This window comes from Pan troglodytes, chromosome 1 (genome assembly GCF_028858775.2).
Source record: "Pan troglodytes isolate AG18354 chromosome 1, NHGRI_mPanTro3-v2.0_pri, whole genome shotgun sequence".
NCBI classification, from domain to species: Eukaryota; Metazoa; Chordata; class Mammalia; order Primates; family Hominidae; genus Pan; species Pan troglodytes.
Window position 1 is genome coordinate 88,598,097 of NC_072398.2, and position 13,144 is coordinate 88,611,240.

The window sequence follows — 13,144 nt, forward strand, 5'->3', positions numbered from 1 at the left end:
CTTGCAGTGAGCCAAGATAGTGACACTGCACTCTGGCCTGGGAGAAAGAGTGAGACTCCTCCTCAAAAAAAAAAAAAAAAAAAAAAAAAAAAAAAAAAAAAGAAAGAAATAGAAACTTTGAACAGACCAATAACAAGCAGCAAGATAAAAATAATGATAATATAAAAATTGCCAACAACAAGAAAGTTCAGGACCAGATGGATTCACAGCTGAATTCTATCAGGAATTCAAAGAAGAATTGGTAACAATCTTATTGAAACTATTCCAAAAGACAGAGAAAGAAGGAATCCTTCCTAAATCATTCTATGAAGCCAGTATCACCCTAATACCAAAACCAGGAAAGGACATAACAAAAAAAGAAAACTACAGACTGATATCCCTGATGAACATAGTTGCAAAAATCCTCAACAAAATACTGGCTAACTGAATCCAATAGCATATCAGAAAGATAATCCACCATGATCAAGTGGGTTTCATATCAGGGATGCAGGGATGATTTAATATACGCAAGTCAATAAATGTGACACACCACATAAACAGAGTTAAAAACAAAAATCATATGCTCATCTCATTAGACACAGAGAAAGCATTTGACAAAATCCAGCATCCATTCATGATTAAAACTCTCAGCAAAATTGGCATAGATGGGACGTAACTTAAGGTAATAAAAGCCATCTATGACAAACCCACAGCCAACATTATACTGAACAGGGAAAAGTTGAAAGCATTCCCCCACCCTGAAAACTGGAAGAAGGCAAGGATGCCCACTTTCACCACTTTTATTCAACATAGTACTAGAAGTCCTAGCCAAAGCAATCAGACAGGAGAAAGGAATAAAGGGCATCAAAATTGGTAAAAAGGAAGTCAAACTGTTGCTGTTCACCAATGGTATAATTGTAGAAGGTATCAAACCCTACTCATCCAAAAAACTCCTAGATGTGATAAATAAATTCAGTAAAGTTTCAGGACACAAAATCAATATACACAAGCGAATAACACTGCTATACACCAACGGTGACCAAACTGAGAATCAAATCAAGAATTCTCCCCTTTTTACAATAGCTGCAAAAAAATTAAAATACTTAGAAATTCACCTAACTAAGGAGGTGAAAGACCTCTATAAGGAAAACTACAAAACACTGCTGAAAGAAATCATAGATGACACAAACAAACGGAAATATATCCCATGCTTACGGATGGGTAGACTCAATATTGTGAAAATGACCATACTGCCAAAAGCAGTCTGCAAATTCAATGCAATTCCCATGAAAATACCATCATCATTCTTCATGGAACTAGAGAAAACAATCCTAAAATTAATATGGAACCCAAAAAGAGCCTACATAGCCAAAGCAAGACTAAGCAAAAAGAACAAATCTGGAGGCATCACATTACCTGACTTTAAACTATACTACAAGGCTATAGTAATCAAAACAGCATGGTACTGGTATAAAAATGGGCACATAGACCAATGAAGTAGAATAGAGAACCCAGAGAGAAAGAGACAGAGAGAGGGAGGGAGGGAGGGAAGGAAGAAAGGGAAAAATATAGGCTCATACACTAAAATAAATGGAATCAGAATTTTTGATAATCTAACCCCTACCTCAATGTAGACATCCTTTTCAAGTGGAGGCACTTTAGCTTGAGTGACATTCCACGCCTGGCCTCTCCCCTACTCATTTACTCCACTCTCAGGGAAATTCACCCCTGATATTTCACGTAGGTTCTTTTCTATTTTCCTTAAGTGTTGGCTGGTCTGAGAAATAAAGGGAAAGAGTACAAAAGAGAGAAATTTTAAAGCTGGGTGTCCGGGGGAGACATCACATGTCAGCAGGTTCCATGATGCCCCCAAACCACAAAACTAGCAAGTTTTTATTAGTGATTTTCAAAAGGGGAGGGAGTGTACTAATAGGATGTGGGTGACAGAGATCACACGCTTCACAAGGTAATAAAATATCACAAGGCAAATGGAGGCAGGACAAGATCACAGGATCAGGGTGAAATTAAAATTGCCAATGAAGTTTCAGGCACACATTGTCATTGATAACATCTTATCAGGAGGCAGGGTTTGAGAGCAGACAACCAGTCTGACCAAAATGTATTAGGTGGGAATTTCCTCGTCCTAATAAGTCTGGGAGTGCTACAGGAGACTGGGGCTTATTTCATCCCTTATCTGCAACTGTAAAAGACAGACGTCCCCAGAGTGGCCATTTCAGAGGCTTACCCCTAGGAATGCATTCTCTTTCTCAGGGCTGTTCCTTGCTGAGAAAAAGAATTCAGCGATATTTCTCCTATTTGCTTTTGAAAGAAGAGAAATATGGCTCTGTTCCGCCCAGCCCATAGGCAGCCAGACTTTAAGGTTATCTCTCTTGTTCCCTGAACATCCCTGTTATCCTGTTCTTTTTTCACGGTGCCCAGATTTCATATTGTTTAAACAATTTGTGCAGTTAACGCAATCATCACAGGGTCCTGAGGCGACATTCATCCTCAGCTTACAAAGATGATGGGATTAAGAGATTAAAGTAAAGGCAGGCATAGGAAATCACAAGAGTATTGATTGGGGAAGTGATAAGTGTCCATGAAATCTTCACAATTTATGTTCAGAGATTGCAGTAAAGACAGGTGTAAGAAGTTATAAAAGTATTAATTTGGGGAACTAATAAATGTCCATGAAATCTTCACAATTTATGTTCTTCTGCTATGGCTTCAGCCGGTCCCTCTGTTTGGGGTCCCTGACTTCCCACAACACTTCACCTCAGGAAAGAGAAGTGCATAAACTATTTTGTGAGTTTGGGAAGATAACTGAGCAACCTCCACTCAATGCCTTCTCAGCTGTCTTTCTTGGAACCAGCCTTTTTGTAGGAGGCAGATATTCTTGTCTATTCCTACCTGCTCACAATGGCAGACTCTACTCTCCTGTTGGGAGGGTTTGCCCACTTATGGCCTCTTCCTTCTTCTCCTCCTACATTCCCCACCTCCTCCTGATTATAATGATAGTGATAGTCAACATTTATCAAGTGCTTTCTAAGTGCCGAGTATGGTCCTGAGTGTGAATCATGCATTAACTTACCTAAAGCCACATTTGCCAACCAGCTTTATCAATAACAGAGCTGACACTTTTTCTCCATCTGTATGAATCTTCTGTCTATCTTAAAATTGATTCCAAATCAGGAGTAGAGGAAGCATAATTAGTTGCTCCTTCCCTCTAAACCCAACACCTCCTCTGGCCAAACTCCCTTGCCAAACATCCTCCATGTCTTCCCTGAACTTCTCTCTCACAACAGTTTCTCATGTTCCATTGTTAGAGAGCTAACAAAGGTACATGTTCCATTGTTAGAGAGGTTCCATTGCTAGAGAGTCAAGTTTTTGTGCATTAAAATACTTCTTCTTGGAACTTGCCTACTTTCTCCTAGTGGTTTTCTCTGAATAACCTAATTCCTCTTCTGCATAATAATTTTTCAAATATCTGAAAATAACTGTCATTTCTATGCAACTTGTGATCACTAAAGGAAACAGAAAAAAATTCACTCCCAAATACACTTTTTGACATATTTCAAGATGGCTGTTCAGATGACCTGAAGATGGGAATAGCCCTGCAAAGCTGCTTTTTGTGGAGGAGATTTGCCTCTGTAGAGAAAATCTGCATTGGTGAAATAAACAGCCAGGCTTTCTCTGCCCCATTCTGTCTAGATCTAGGAAGGATAGGCTCCTGGGAGAGAGACTGAAAGTCTGACACCTTATGGGGGCTGACAGAAACATTCTTTCTGAGAGCTATGTTGTCCAAAGGATCATCAGGATGGCTAAATAATAGGAAGGAGAGCATTAGTAGTGATATTGGTTTGGAAACCCGGAAGAGACAGTCTCAAATATATGCCTAAGCTGGTGTCTCTTCAAAGAGAAGAAGGACGGTTGGGTATTACATGACAAAGGGTCCATATGGTTGGTTTGTTTTTTTTTCCTATCTCTTATAATATTCAATTCACTTTTCTTTCCTTTTTTTTCTTTCCTTTCTTTCTTTTTTTTTTTTTAAGACAGGGTTTCGCTTTGTTGCCCAGGCTGGAGTGAAGTGGCATGATCATGGCTCACTGCAGCCTTGACCTCCCAGGCTCAAGCAATCTTCCCACCTCAGTCTCCCTGGTAGCTGGAACTACAGACACATGTAACAATGCCCAGCCAATTTCTGTATTTTTTGTAGAGACAGGGTTTTGCCATGTTTCCCAGGCTGGTCTTGAGCTCCTGGGCTGTAGCAATCTGCCTATCTTAGCCTCCCAAAGTGCTGGGATTACAGGAGTGAGCCACTGTGTCTGGCCTCATTTTTCAATAAATTCAAAACCTCTGTTGAAATTCTCTACAGAAAATTTTCACCTATTGTGTATATCTTTTCACCTATTGTGTATATCTTTTCCACTATTCTCTTCAAAACATTAATTATAGCTATTTAAACATCCTTGCATCCTAATCTAATATCTATAGGTCTGTTTCTAAAGTCTTTTTCCTCTTGTTAATCAATCATATTTTTGTCTGCCTGGTATTTCTTAAATTTAATGCTGTGCATTATATATAAAAGAACCAGAGATGCTTAAAGTTATACTTTCTTCCACCAGACAGTGTTTTCCCTTCTTTCTGTTAGGCAGATATAAGAGACTGATCACCTCATGGCAGTCAGGGATCCAGCTTCATTGGCCTGGATTTCAATTTATATAAGGTGGCCTGCTGGGCCTTTGATTAAGACACTGTCAGGCATCCATCTCCTCCAATCTGAAAGACAATAGGAGAGCTAGCCCTTCTTTTCAGAGTTTCTCGGCCCAGCTCCTCAGCCTCCCATACTATATAGCTTCAAAATTTGGCAAATCAACTAAGGGAGAAACCACCAGGGCAGGTCTCTTTCACGATATGCAGGACTGTGAAAGATTTCACTCTACTTTTAGAAGACATCTGTCTAGATCACCAGACTCTCATGCACTCCTAGAAACTAGTAAATATCCTGTGAGAAAATCAGCCATGTGTTAGGGACCACCTCAGGTTTCTTAGTCCATTTGTGCTGCTATAACAGAAGACCTGAGACTGGGTAATTTATAAAGAATAGAAATTCATTTTCTCATAGTTCTGGAGCCTGGGAAATTAAAAATCAGGGTGCTGGGGTCTTTTGAGGGCCTACTTGCTGCATCCTCACATGGCAGAATACAGAAGGGCCATAAAGTTTTTTCACATGGCAGAAGAGCAGAAGAGAATGAACTTATTCCCACAAGCCCTTTTTATAATGTCAGCTATCCATTCTTGAATGTAGAGCCCTCATGACCTAAACACTTCCCATTAGGCCCCACCTCCCTATACTGTTACATTGGAGATTACGTTTCCAACATACAAATTTTGGGTGATGCATTCAGACTATAGCAGCTTCCAAATTTTCCCTCTACACTAACACAGTCAAGAAAATTTTTATTGTTCTTTCCTCCTCAGCCTACACTAAGCTCAATATTCAGCTCATGTCTAGAATCAGCAAATCTCCCCCCAACTCTCCCCTCAAGGTAAAAAATGGTTGATGATGTCAGGTCATCTGAAAAAGGTTCTGCCTCTCCGGAATTTTGGGTGATGATATCCCATTACTTCCTCTTTAAAGACTCTTTGATGCCTTTAAAAATAAGGACTTTGTAATTCCTCTGGCCTTCATTATTATTATTATTATACTTTAAGTTTTGGGACATATGTGCAGAACATGCAAGTTTGTTACATAGGGATACACATGCCATGGTGGTTTGCTGCACCCATCAACCCGTCATCTACATTAGGTATTTTTCCTAATGCCATACCTCCCCTAGCCCCCTACTCACTGACAGGCCCCGGTGTGTGATGTTCTCCTCCCTGTGTCCATGTGTTCTCATTGTTCAACTCCCACTTATCAGTGAGAACACGAGTTGTTTGGTTTTCTGTTCCTGTGTTAGTTTGCTGAGAATGATGGTTTCCAACTTAATCCATGTCCCTGCAAAGGACATGAACTCATCCTTTTTTATGTCTGCATAGTACTCCGTGGTACTATATGCCACATTTTCTTTATCCAGTCTGTCATTGATGGGCATTTGGGTTGGTTCCAAGTTTTTGCTATTGTGAACAGTGCTGCAATAAACATACTTGTGCCTGTGTCTTCATAGTAGAATGATTTGTAATCCTTTGGGTATATGCCCAGTAATGGGATTGCTGGGTCAAATGGTATTTCTAGTTCTAGATGCTTGATGAATTGCCACACCATCTTCCACAATGGTTGAACTAATTTACACACCCACCAACAGTGTAAAAGCGTTCCTACTTCTCCACATCCTCTCCAGCATCTGTTGTTTCCTAACTTTTTAATGATCGCCATTCTAACTGGTGTGAGATGGTATCTCATTGTGGTTTAGACTTGCATTTCTCTAATGACCAATGATGATGAGCTTTTTTTCTTATGTTTCTTGGCCACATAAATGTCTTCTTTTGAATACCTAATAGACGTCTACAGAACTCTCCACCCCAAATCAACAGAATATACATTCTTCTGAGCACCACATTCCACTTATTCTGAAATTGACCACATAATTGGAAGTAAAACACTCCTCAGCAAAGGCAAAACAACAGAAATGTCTCTTCATATCCTTCACCCACTTTTTGTTGGAGTTGTTTATTTTTTTCTGGTAAATTTGTTTACGTTCTTTATAGATTCTGGATATTAGCCCTTTGTCAGATGGATAGATTGCAAAACTTTTCTCCCATTCTGTAGGTTGCCTGTTCACTCTGATGACAGTTTCTTTTGCTATGCAGAAGCTCTTTAGTTTAATTAGATCCCATTTGTCAGTTTTGGCTTTTGTTGCCATTGCTTTGGTGTTTTAGTCATGAAGTCTTTGCTCATGCCTATGTCCTGAATGGTATTGCCTAGATTTTCTTCTAGGGTTTTTATGTTCCTAGGTCTTATGTTTAAGTCTTTGATCCATCTTGAATTGATTTTTGTATAATGTGTAAGGAAGGGGTCCAGTTTCAGTTTTCTGGATATGGCTAGCCAGTTTTCCCAACATCATTTATTTAATAGGGAATCCTTTCCCCATTGCTTGTGTGTGTCAGGTTTGTCAAAAACCAGATGGTTGTAGATGTGTGGTGTTATTTCTGAGGTTTCGATTGTGTTCCATTGGTCTATATATCTGTTTTGGTACCAGTACCACATTGTTCTGGTTACTGTAGCGTTGTAGTATAGTTTGAAGTCAGGTAGTGTGATGCCTCCAGCTCTGTTCTTTTTGCTTAGGATTGTCTTGGCTATCCAGGCTCTTTTTTGGTTCCATAGGAAATTTAAAGTAGTTTTTTTAATTCTGTGAAGAAAGTCAATGGTAGCTTGATGGGGATAGCATTGAATCTATAAATTACTTCGTGGAGTAAGCCATTTTCACGATATTGATTCTTCCTATCCATGAGCATGCAATGTTTTTCCATTTGTTTGTGTCCTCTCTTATTTCCTTGAGCAGTGGTTTGTAGTTCTCTTTGAAGAGATCCTTCACATACCTTGTAAGTTGTATTCCTAGGTATTTTATTCTCTTTGTAGCAATTGTGAATGAGAGTTCAGTCATAATTTGGCTCTCTATTTGTCTATTATTGGTGTATAGTAATGCTTGTGATTTTTGCACATCGATTTTGTATCCTAAGACTTTGCTGAAGTTCATTATCAGCTTAAAGAGATTTTGGGCTGAGACGATGGGGTTTTCTAAATATACAATCATGTCATCTGCAAACAGAGACAATTTGACTTCCTCTCTTCCTATTTTAGTACCCTTTATTTCTTTCTCTTGCCTAATTGCTCTGGCCTGAACTTCCAATACTATGTTGACTAGGAGTGGAGAGAGCGGGCATCCTTGCCTTGTGCCAGTTTTCAAAGGGAATGCTTCCAGCTTTTGCCCATTCAGTATGATATTGGCTCTGGGTTTGTCACGAAGAGCTCTTATTATTTTGAGATATGTTCCATCAATATCTAGTTTCAATGAGACAGAAAATTAATAAGGATATTCAGGACTTGAACTTAGCCCTGGACCTAATAGATGTCTACAGAACCCTCCACCCCAAATCAACAGAATATACATTCTTCTGAGCACCACATTCCACTTATTCTAAAATTGACCACATAATTGGAAGTAAAACACTCCTCAGCAAATGCAAAAGAACTGAAATCATAACAGTTTTTCAGACAACAGTTCAATCAAATTAGAACTCAGGATTAAGAAACTCACTCAAAACCACACAACTACATGGAAACTGAACAACCTTCTCCTGAAGGCTACAGGGTAAATAACAAAATTAAGACAGAAATAAAGATGTTCTTTGAAACCAATGAGAACAAAGACACAACATAACAGAATCTCTGGGACACAACTAAAGCAGAGTTTAGAGGGAAATTCATAGCACTAAATGCCTACAGGAGAAAGCGGGAAAGATCTAAAATTGACACCCTAACAACACAATTAAAAGAACTAGAGAAGCAAGAGCAAACAAATTCAAAAGCTAGCAGATGACAGGAAATAACTAAGATCAGGGCAGAACTGAAGGAGATAGAGACACAAAAACCCTTCAAAAAATCCGTGAGTCCAGGAGCTGATTTTTTGAAAAGATTAACAAAATAGATAGACCAATAGCCAGGCTAATAAAAAAGAAAATAGAGAAGAGTCAAATAGACACAATAAAAAATGATAAAGGGGATATCACCATGGGACCCACAGAAATACAAACTACCATCAGAGAATACTATAAACATCTCTACACAAATAAACTAGAAAATCTAGAAGAAATGGATAAATTCCTGGACACATGCACCCTCCCAAGACTAAACCTGGAAGAAGTCAAATCCCTGAATAGGCCAATAACAAGTTCTGAAATTGAGGCAATAATTAATAGCCTACCAACCAAAAAAAGTCCAGGACCAGTTGGATTCACAGCTGAATTCTACTAGAGGTACAAAGAGGAGCTGGTACCATTCCTTCTGAAACTATTTCAAACAATAAGAAGAGAGGGACTCCTCCCCAACTCATTTTATGCAGCCAGCATCATCCTGATACCAAAACCTGGCAGAGACACAACAAAAAAAGAAAATTTCAGGCCAATATCCCTGATGAACATCAATGTGAATATCCTCAATAAAATACTGGCAAATTGAATCCAGCAACACATCAAAAACTTATCCTCCACTATCAAGTCAGCTTCATCCCTGGGATGCAAGGTTCGTTCAACATATGGAAATCAATAAATGCAACCCATCACGTAAACAGAACTGATAACAAAAACCACATGATTATCTCAATAGATGCAGAAAAGGCCTTTGATAAATTTCAACACCCTTCAAGTTAAAAACTCTCAATTAACAAGGACACAATTTTATTTACAATATCATTTAAAAAATAGCTGGGAGTAAATTTAAATGAGGAAGTGAAGAATGTGTATACTGAAAACTATAAAACATTGATGAAAAAATTGAAGATGACACAAATAAAATTGAAAGCTATCCCATGTTCATGGATTGGAAGAATTAATATTGTTTAAATGTCCATACTACCCAAATCTACAGATTCAATGCTCTCCCTATCAAAATTCCAATGTCATTCTTCACAGAAATAGAAAAACAATCCTAAATTCATATGGAAACATAAAAGACCCTGAATAGCCAAAGAGATCTTAATCAACAACAACAAAACTGAAAGCATTACACTACAGGATTTCAAAATATATTTCAAAGTTATAGCAGTGAAAACAACTTGATAGTGGCATAAAGACAGACTCATCAACCAATGGAATAGGAGAGAGAGCCCAGAAATAAACTGGGCTCACACATCTATGGTCAATTAATTTTTGACAAATGTGCCAATAATGCACAATGAGAAAAGGATAGTCTCTTCAAGAAGTGATGTTGGGAAACTGAATATCTACTTACGGAAGAATGAAAATGAACCCTATCTCACCCCTTATGTAAGAATCAACTCAAAATGGATGAAGACTTAAATGTAAAACCTGAAACTCTAAAACTAATAGAAGAAAACATAGAGAAAATGCTCCTTAATATTGGCCTGGGCAGTGATATCTTAGAAATGATACCAAAAGAATAGGCAACAAAAGCAAAAGTGGATAAATGGGATTGCATCAAACTAAAAAGCTTCTGCACAGCAAAGGAAACAATTAACAGAGTGAAGAGACAAACCACAGATAGGGAGAATATATTGGTAACATACATTGGATAAGGGGTTAAAAATCCAAAATATATATAAGGAACTCAAACTACTCAATAACAAGAAACAAATAAGCCTATTAAAAAATGAGCAAATGACTTGAGTAGATATTTATTTAAAAAAGACATACAAATGGTCAACAGATACATGAAAAACCACACAACATCTCTCATCATAAGAGAAATGCAAGTTAAAAACAAAATGAGCAATCACCTCATACCTGTTAGACTGGCTATTACCAAAGAGATGAAAGATAAGTGTTGGCAAGGATGTAGAAAAAGGGAATACTTATACACTGTTGGTGGTATTGTAAATTTTTTCTCCAGCCATTTTAGAAGACAGTATAAAGGTTCCTCAAAAAAACTAAATAGAAAATTAACACATGATTCAGCAATCTCACTACTGGGCACATACTCAAAGGAACTGAAATCAGTATATCAAAGAGATGTCTGCATTCCCATATCCGTTGCAGCATTGATCACAATAGCCAAGATATGGAAACAACTTACGTGTCCATCAGTGCACAAATAGATTTTTAAAATGTGCTACATATACACAATAGAATACTCTTCCACCCCCCAAAAAACAAACAAAACAAAACAAAAAGAACAGAAAATTCTGTCATGAACCTAGAGGACTTTATGTTAAGTGATATAAGGTAGGTGCAGAGGGATAAATACCATATGATCTCGCTTATATGTGGAATCTAAAAAAGGTGAACTCATAGAAGTAGAGAGTAGAATAGTGGTTATCAGAGTCTGGGGATTGTGGGAGTTGATGGGGAAAAGGAAGATGTTGGTCAATGGGAACAAAGTTTTAGTTAGCAGTAATAAATTCTGGTGCTCTATTGCACAGCACAGTGACTATAATAATAATATATTGTCCCTGGCTAACACGGTGAAACCCTGTCTCTACTAAAAATACAAAAAACTAGCTGGGCGTGGTGGTGGGAGCCTGCAGTTCCAGCTACTCAGGAGGCTGAGGCAGGAGAATGGCGTGAACCCAGAAGGCGGAGCTTGCAGTGAGTCGAGATTGTGTCACTGTACTCCAGCCTGGGCGACAGAGCAAGAATCCATCTCAAAAAAATAAAAAATAAAAAATAAAATAATAATAATATATTGTTTATCTCAAAATAGCTAAAACAGGATTTCAAATGTTCTCACCACAAAGAAATGATAAATATTTGAGATGATGGATATACTAATTAGCTTAAATTCATAACTCCATATTGTATATATGTATTAAAACACCACATTGTACTTTATAATATATATAATTATTATTTGTCAATTTAAAATAAAATGAAACTTTAAAAAAATAGATAAAAGAGACCCCAGAAAGCTAGCTCTTCTCCTCTACCATGTGAGGACACAGAGAGAAGGTGTCTTCTATGAGAAAATAGGCTCGCACTAGGCACTGAATCTGCCAACCCCTATCTTGGACTTCCCAACCTCTAGAACTGTGAGAAGTAAATGTTTGTTGTTTACAAGCCACTCAGTTTATAGTATTTTGTTATAGCAGCCCAAACAGACTAAAATACAGAATATCTTCCGTTTAGCAGAATTTACTTGGAGCTTACCAAGTACCCCAGCACTTACAGAGAAATTAGTTTCTCAATTTAAAATATTGAGTCTATAAAGAAGAGCCATTTAAGGCACCAATACATTTGTCCAGCAAAGTTATCTCTCCCCAAGCCCTGGCTATAGGCTGCACCACTGCCTCTGCAACTGTGACCTTGGCTCCAGCCGCCATGCTTCCTCACACACCAGGCACCAGCTACTTAGTCTGCAGGAGGGTGAAGGGCTCTGCAAGGCAAGTGGAAAATCTAGCTCACCACAGAATGGTGGCTGCCATTAAATAACCACAAAACGCAAATTTGAAGAAGCTTACAGGTAATTTTATAAGATAATTAAAGTAATAAGATCAAAGTTAGTTAAAAAGTACATTTTTAGAAAAATAATCCAGTGACTTTGTATGAGAGACAGATACGGCTAAAAAACTGCAACTGTGTGCCTATGTACCAGGAATAATTATTCTAATTATGTTGTTGTTGATGTGCAGATGACCAATAATATAAATATAGTTTAATATATAAGTAGTAATAAATAAAATTTTGATTTTACCTCAATAAACATAAATATATTTTATGTTTATTTTTAGAAATAATTTTATTTATGAAAATGTCTTTAATAAAACTATTTTACCAGTTTACCAATTTAATAAAAATATATTTTTCACCCAATATATTAATATTTCAAAAAAATCAAATAACAATTAGTTTAGTGCTTCTTTATCCCAAACATCTCCTGGTTTGGATAATAAATTATATGTTTACTCTAGGCCAGGCACAGTGGCTCACTCCTGTAATCCCAGCACTTTGGGAGTCCAAGGCAGGTGGATACCTGAGGTCAGGAGTTTGAGACCAGCCTGGCCAACATGGTGAAACCCCGTCTCTACTGAAAATACAAAAATTAGCTAGGTGTGGTGGCGGGTGCCTGTAGTCCCAGCTACTGAGGAGGCTGAGGCAGGAGAATCACATGAACATGGGAGGTGGAGGTTGCAGTGAGCCAAGATCACACCATTGCACTCCATCCTGGGTGACTGAGCATGACTCCGTCTCAAAAAAAAAAGAAAAAAAAATTATATTTACTCTAGAAAGAGAAGAATAAAGAACTGACCAATAGAGTTCTATAGAGATCACTGATAAACTTGACAGAAGGAGCCTTAGTGGACTCAGGAGCTGTATCGGAGAAGGCTAAAAATAAAATAAAGTGAAGTAAGGAAGTGGAGAGATGACAATATATTTATTTTTAAATATGTTTTGCTTTTAATAAGAGCAAAGAAAATGAGACAGTGTATAGTGGAAGAAGCGAGGTCAGGAGATATTATTTTTGCAACTAGGTTATAAAGTATATATCTAT